Source organism: Myotis davidii, unplaced genomic scaffold (genome assembly GCF_000327345.1).
Source record: "Myotis davidii unplaced genomic scaffold, ASM32734v1 scaffold847, whole genome shotgun sequence".
NCBI classification, from domain to species: domain Eukaryota; kingdom Metazoa; phylum Chordata; class Mammalia; order Chiroptera; family Vespertilionidae; genus Myotis; species Myotis davidii.
Window position 1 is genome coordinate 1,611,497 of NW_006298049.1, and position 6,855 is coordinate 1,618,351.

The 6,855-nt window shown below is 42.8% G+C and overlaps 1 long non-coding RNA gene across 3 annotated transcripts in view; it reads right to left on the bottom strand.

Moving 5' to 3' along the window:
- Positions 1-6,855, bottom strand: part of LOC107184676 — a 54,833-nt gene that overhangs the window by 8,648 nt on the left and 39,330 nt on the right. The gene's annotated exons all lie outside the window — the stretch shown is intronic.

Genomic DNA, 6,855 nt, shown 5'->3' on the forward strand with positions numbered 1-6,855 from the left:
GGCAGTGCCTGGCTGGGTCAAGTGCTCAGTAGCAGTGCTCCAGGAAGGAGCCCTACAAGAAGAATAAGTGTACGTGAATACAAAGAGTACGAAGACTGTGGATCTTGCTACTAAATGGTGGGTGACACAAGTTTGCCCCAGGCCCTAAAGTGTATTTCATGACAACATGATATATGTGCTGGAGGCAGTTGATACCAGCAAGAGTGTCTTTTGTGTATTTTTTTCTCGACTCTGTGTTCAGTGAAGTCAAGTCAGTAGCTTGAAACCAGCCAGAGTGGGAAAATGTATACGGCAGGAAATTGGCAAACACTAGAAAGCGGTCTTCCCTTCCCCTGCCAGAGAGCTGGTTGTTGAACAGTCACCAACACACCACTTACTAGTGTGTCCTGGGCAAGCTCCTTGAGCCGTGAGTGTCTGGTTCCCTGCCTTTAAGATGGGGACAAGAGTACAACATTTAAAGACTGTCAAAAAGATTCTGGGCGATCAGGTATAGGAAACACTTACAGTAGGACCTGGGACCTCGCCTCAAATAGTAGCTGAAAGTGGTTGTTACTATTATTGTAAAACGTCGGGAGTATTTTAAAACTCAGCTGGACCCTATTATATTTCACATAGTTTGCATGATACTCATATATTAAACATGAACGTAATTTCAGGGTGAACGTGTCAGATTGGGTTAGGAAAAAAATTGCTCCGTGGAAAAAAATTTCTATGTAAGTTCCTTTATTGTTTCTGTTTGACGAAAATATTTAAACAAATATGAACATCTAAACAAAGACAGTTTCCAAGCCAAAAACCTAAGTGCTCTGAGTCTCCTCTGAGCATTTTTCAACAACGTTGGGCTCCAAACCAGAACATGCTACAACCTTTATGAACTACCCCATCCTGCCTCCACAGCAGGCCTCCCCCAGAGAAAAGAATTTGAATCAATGCCAACAAGAGTATCTTCCTCCTTCAACTATCTCAGGCTTTCATCCTCTTTGTTAAAAAAAAAAAAAAAGTAGCTCAAAAACTTGGCATGTAAAAGGCTTCAAAATATCCAAATGCACAGAGCACGGAGAGAGAAATATTCAAGACATAAAAATCTGTGGTTTGGAGGCATGTGGGTAAGGGCTTGGGCCTGAGGTCCCTCTAGACGTATTGCAAGAATGGCCCAGACAACCACAGGGCTGGATTCCCTGTCCCCTCCCAAGCCACACCCTCAGTTTCCTCATCACTAAGGGAGTAGCTGGTCACCTTCCTAGTGATGCCCTTGGCAGAGGCCAAGTGCAGGGGCTTAAGGAAGTCCAGTTGGGCAGTTGGGTGAAGGGCCAGTCATTTTTCACTCTGTTGCCAGGGCCTGCAGGGGAGGGGTAGGAAAGGGAGAGCGCAGACATGACTTAAGGGCACTGATGGAGCCCCAGAAGCCACACCCCATAAACTGGTGAAGGAAGAATGTGGGGAAAATGGTTCCTTGCTGGTCCTCCAATGTTCTGGGGCAGTTCCTTTTCTGGAGGGACTGTCAGGAGCACGTGATGCATTTTTGCATCCACAGCAGGGTAACATCAAGACTTTCTGTGGTTTGTGGCTTCTGTTCTTATACAGAATTTCCCTGGCACAATCGCCACGAGCTGTGCTACCACTCCCCCACCACCGTGGAACCTGAAAAATGCACTTTGTTCCACTGACAGGACTCCAAGAGCTGAATTCCTTTTTCTGAGGTTGCACAGCTCATTAACTGGCTGCGTGTCTAGAGCTCAGTTTTTTGTTTGTTTGTTTATTTGTTTGTTTGTTTTTTGCTTCTTTCCAAGTGCAATTTTCCCCGTCCACACAGTGACTGCAACTTTTCACCTCCAAGACCTTCAACTTCAAGTCTTCTTCTCTGAATTGACTTTCGGAATTCTATTTCTCCAGGGTAACCTTGAACCAAATTCCTACGCAGCGATACTCCTCCCCTTCCATTTCCCACAAACACCAACCTCCTTCTGGATTCACTTCTCCCCTTGCAGAGGCTGGGCCCCAAAGCTTGGCTTCATAGGTCTCCCAGGGTTATTGACTTTGGGTCTCTCCAGCCTTTGACTTTTCCACTGGCAACCTCAGGCCGCTGGGCTGGGCTGGGTTTGTACGACCTCAGCTGGGCCCTAATTGCGACTAAGAACCCTGTTTGTGCCCTCATCCAACATTCACCACTGAGACGCAGCGACCCAGCGAGGCTTTTCCCACTCGCCCAGTTCTCTTCACAGTTCCTCCCCCTCCAGCCCAGCCCCATACTTCTCTGAAAGCCTATAGAACTTCTGAATCACAGCATATTAAGAATAAATAGATTCATTAAAGATTATGTCTGATACAACTACTATTGACATGTATCCTGCTCTTTGTTTCCTTATAAAGACAGGAATTACAAGAGTTATTTGCAGCTTTTAATGACCTTTCTTTGACATGTGTTCTATAGACATGAACTTGAATATAGACCCTCCAGGTAATCATACTCATAGGAAGTTTTTAACAGCTCCTGAGGGTCAGGGCTGATAAGACTGACCTTCTAATTGAGCAGGTAACCATTTGCAGCACTTTGAAGAGAGATGTTCTATGCCTACTTCTTTTGAGCTTGAATTTTAATGACTAAATGGCTGCAATGAACAATTGAAAAACATTATCTCTACACAAAGGATATGGTTTTATTACAACACACTAGAACTGGGCTTTATAGACTATTAGGCTTGCTAATAAAGTTTTGCCTGAAACAATGGCTTAAGAATAAATCTTAATGAAAATAATCAACTTTGGCATATGTTTCCAATATCCAATCAGATTCTGTCCCTAACTCTGCATGACAGATGTGGTTGCTCCCCTTCTTCCTTCTTAGCAGAACCTGGTTTTGCATCAGGAGCCACCTCTCCCCCAGTGGCTCAGTAGTAGGCCATGATTTGTCTATGTCTCTCAAGGTGGTCCCATTCAGCGTGCTAGCAATTCGTTTTGGTGTGGATACATGCTACCATTCTGACTAGTGCAGTATGAAGGGGATCCCGCTGAGGGGCTTTGGGAAACATTATACCTGATCTTAAAAAGGTGAACAATGAGGAATGACTTTTTGCCACCAGATGTTGTTGAGTTAGAATAGGATGTTTGATGCTTCTGCAGCCATATTGTGACAGGAGAAGAGCAGCCTGGAGGTGAGGCTGATATCCTCATGGGACACAATGGAAAGCTAGAAAAACCCTGGGTTCCTGATGATGTCTTTTAGTCACTACACTAACCAACTCTGGAGATGCCCAACCTCTGCATTTTTTATATGAGATAATAAATCCTTTATTGTGTGGGCCAGCTGAGTCAGGGTCTCTGTGACTTGCAGTTGAAAGTTTCCTGATTGGAGCAAATCAAATAGGTTTACCTGGGGATACAATTTACAACTAAGTTATATTGGAGAGCAAACCAGAAAGGTACACTGTTTAAAACCAGAAGTTCCATGGGAATTTTATTTAGACTTTTCTGTGAGCTTTGTGGGAAACTTATTATCTTCTTTAATAGCTTTTGTGCCACAGAACTTCGGAGTCCCAGAGGCACCTATAAATTAGAATAGACCCAGAATTGTTTCCTGAGGATAATTTGGTCCTGCCATCAGCAGTGAGAAGGTATCTGTCCACATGACTGTCTTGATCAGGCTCCTTAATGTCAGTAAGAGGATCATCATTTTATCCTCAGCTCTATTGATTGCCAATGCATTTGGATCTTGTTTTAATTAGGAACCCAGAAATCTCTGCTCCAAAGTTTTTCTAAATATTACAACTTTCAACTTTGTGGTCCAAGATTTATCCAAAGCTCAGTTATAAGGATGGAGCTTGCCAACAAACACATAATTCATCATTCTACTAGAGATGAGACACTTTGCTCTTGGCTCAAGCAGGCTGTCCAGCAACCATGGCTGTACTGTTATGCCTCCTCCCCTCTCCCAAGTCACTCATCAGCCACAGCATTTTACATTTTTAGTTATATTTTTAATTGAAGAATGTTAAAGAAACAGCCACCTAAATTCTGTATTATACAGAACCCTACTGAAGCAATGGCCCAAAATCTGAGTGGAGTTCTAATAAAAAAATAGTCCAGCAACAAAAAGTAATTTCAAAATCATACAAGTTCTTAACTTGTGTTTTTTAAACATAGCAAAGGCAATGTTTTTAAAACTCTCATCTATAAATTTATTATCTTGATTGTAGTGATAATTTCATGGGTGTCCACGTATAACAAAACTTATTAAATAGTACACTTTAAATATGTGGAGTTTATGCATGTTGAAGTATGTTATACATTGATCAAGTTGTGAGAAGTAACAAATAAAGCTTCCAGAAAAAATGCCACCTGTGTTCCATCATCATACCCTATAGTTTTTACAGAGCCTCTCAGCTGCTAAATCCCTAAGAAAATTCCTGACTTATCTTACCCATTGTTCTTCACCATCCCACCCCCTTTCCTACCAGTTCTTCATAATGAACCTCAGAAGATCTGGTTTACCAAAAAGCAGGACCCAGTTTAAAAAACAGGGGAGGGGAAAAACTAACCAGCCAAACCCAGAATCTTCCTAGAAGAGGGGTGGAGGGATAGGAAGGAGAGGCTAGGGACGCTCAGTTTTTGCGGCCCTCACGAAGAAATGTCTTATTGTCAAATGTGCCGTTGGAACAATCTCAGTCTCAATCATGCAGAGCGTGGATCTACTTTATGCCTCTTGTTGGCATTTGCTTAGGAAAGTAGATATTGTTCCTGGCCAGTGTGGCTCAGTTGGTTGGAGTGCCGTCCCATACGCCAAAAGGTTGTGGGCTTGATCCCCGATTGGGGTGGGTGCGGGCGACAACCAATCTATGTTTCTCTTCTTTTCCCTTCCTCTCTATAAAATCAATTTTTAAAAAAGAAAGTAGGTATTGAAATATATTGACATAGAAACTAATTTAAACTTGGTCATTTCTTAAGACTTCTTGTGTTGTTTTGTTTCTAATGAAGCATTCTATTCAGTGAACATACACACACCAGTACACTATCTCTTGGTTTGCAACTCCAAGTAGATCTTAAGTTTGGCCCCTGTCCCAGTGTTTCAAGATCACTTGGGCCCTAACCGGTTTGGCTCAGTGGATAGAGCGTCAGCCTGTGGACTGAAGGGGTCTCAAGTTCGATTTCTGGTCAAGAGCATGTACCTTGGTTGCGGGCACATCCCCAGTAGGGGTTGTGCAGGACGCAGCTGATTGATGTTTCTCTCTCATCAATGTTTCTAACTCTCTATCTCTCTCCCTTCCTTTCTGCAAAAATAAATAAAATATATTTTTTTTTTTTAAAAAAAAGATCACCTGGGCTCTGGGTCTAAGCATCAAAGAGGAAACTGTGCTCCCGGCTGATGCATGCAGCAATGATTTAGTCCAGCACACAGCAAGAGTGCAGCAACACAGGTCCGCATCCCACCCGGCAGCTCCCTCATGTATCCATAATGAAACGGTCCCTGAATGGGGCCAGTACCCATAGAAAAACAACTCCAGCAACCAAATAAGACTTCAAAATAAAGCAGTCCCTGGTTAATATTTTTCAAACATTGTGAGGGAGATAAATAACCAGCAGCACTGTTTCTCAAAACCATCTTGTTCTCGTGCTTCTTTCATGCCTCGTGGCTCCTCTGAGCCAACCTCTCCTCCAAAAACTCTGTAAAGGGCTCTCTCCCAAACTCAGTTCACACATATCTTGGCTTCCCATTCCTCTCCTTTTCTCCTCAATTAGTCAGCAACAAAATCCAGGGGGGGGGAAGTCTGCAAAGGCCAAACTGCTTTTAAATGGTGAAGGGGGAGAAGAAACTGGGTGCACAAAATCAAAGTACCCGCTAAGGAGCAGGGAGGAGGGGACGGCTGGCAGCATCATATGTCAATTCTTTTGCTCCATTCAAATCCCTGAAGGGATCTGACAGGAGACTACATCATCTGTTGCATCATTGTGTCCTTTTTCTGTGCACAACAGGAAAATATTCAAGCATTGGCATCATGGAAAGCTGTGCTCCTACTAAACTGCAGATTCGTTTTCATGGATACAGGGAATCCTCTGCTGGTAGGCTCCTGTGCCTGCACAGGTCGTTAAGAGGTTTGGAGCCACATTTACACCATCACCCTAGCAACGTGCAGTGTAGTGTCTATAGTACACAAACCTATGTGCTAACATCACATCTGGATTTGATATTTCCTGTGCTTATTTTTTCTCATCCACCAATTCCCTCATCTACTTATATTCTATGTAATTTTATAAATGGTTTCAGATCCTTGTGGAATGAGGTAATTAATAAATGAATGAATGAAAGCGCACATATCTTTCCTTCTCCTTTACAAGGTTACACTCGCCTTTTTTTCCTTGCTTGCATCCTCCTCCCCAACCCACCTTCAGCTCCACCATACTATCACCTCATTTCTGTCTGGGGTTTCCTTCTCAATCCCAGTGACCCAGGATCTAGACATCATCTTTGGCTTCTCCTGTGCCTTCTCTCAGGCAATCCTGCCAGTTCTCACTTCATTTGCAACTGCAGATCTGATTCTTCCTTTCCATTCTCAAGGACAGGCCCTCCTCACCGCATGCCTATAAAAACATTGCAACATTTTCCTAATTTCCTTGGCTGCAGACCTGCTCCACTCTAAATCATCTTACAGCATCACCTGATGCATAGAAATATTTTTGGTCTTTCATGATTTTGACATATTACTCTATTTTTAAAACAGGGTTTTTCTAACATCTTTGGACATCCCAATCACATTTTAAAAAAGGAAATTAATGTCTACTTATTGGAATAATCCAACATCTAAAGAAAATCTCAGTAATTAAGACTGAAGCCCATTGTGTGTGTGTGTGTGTGTGTGTGTG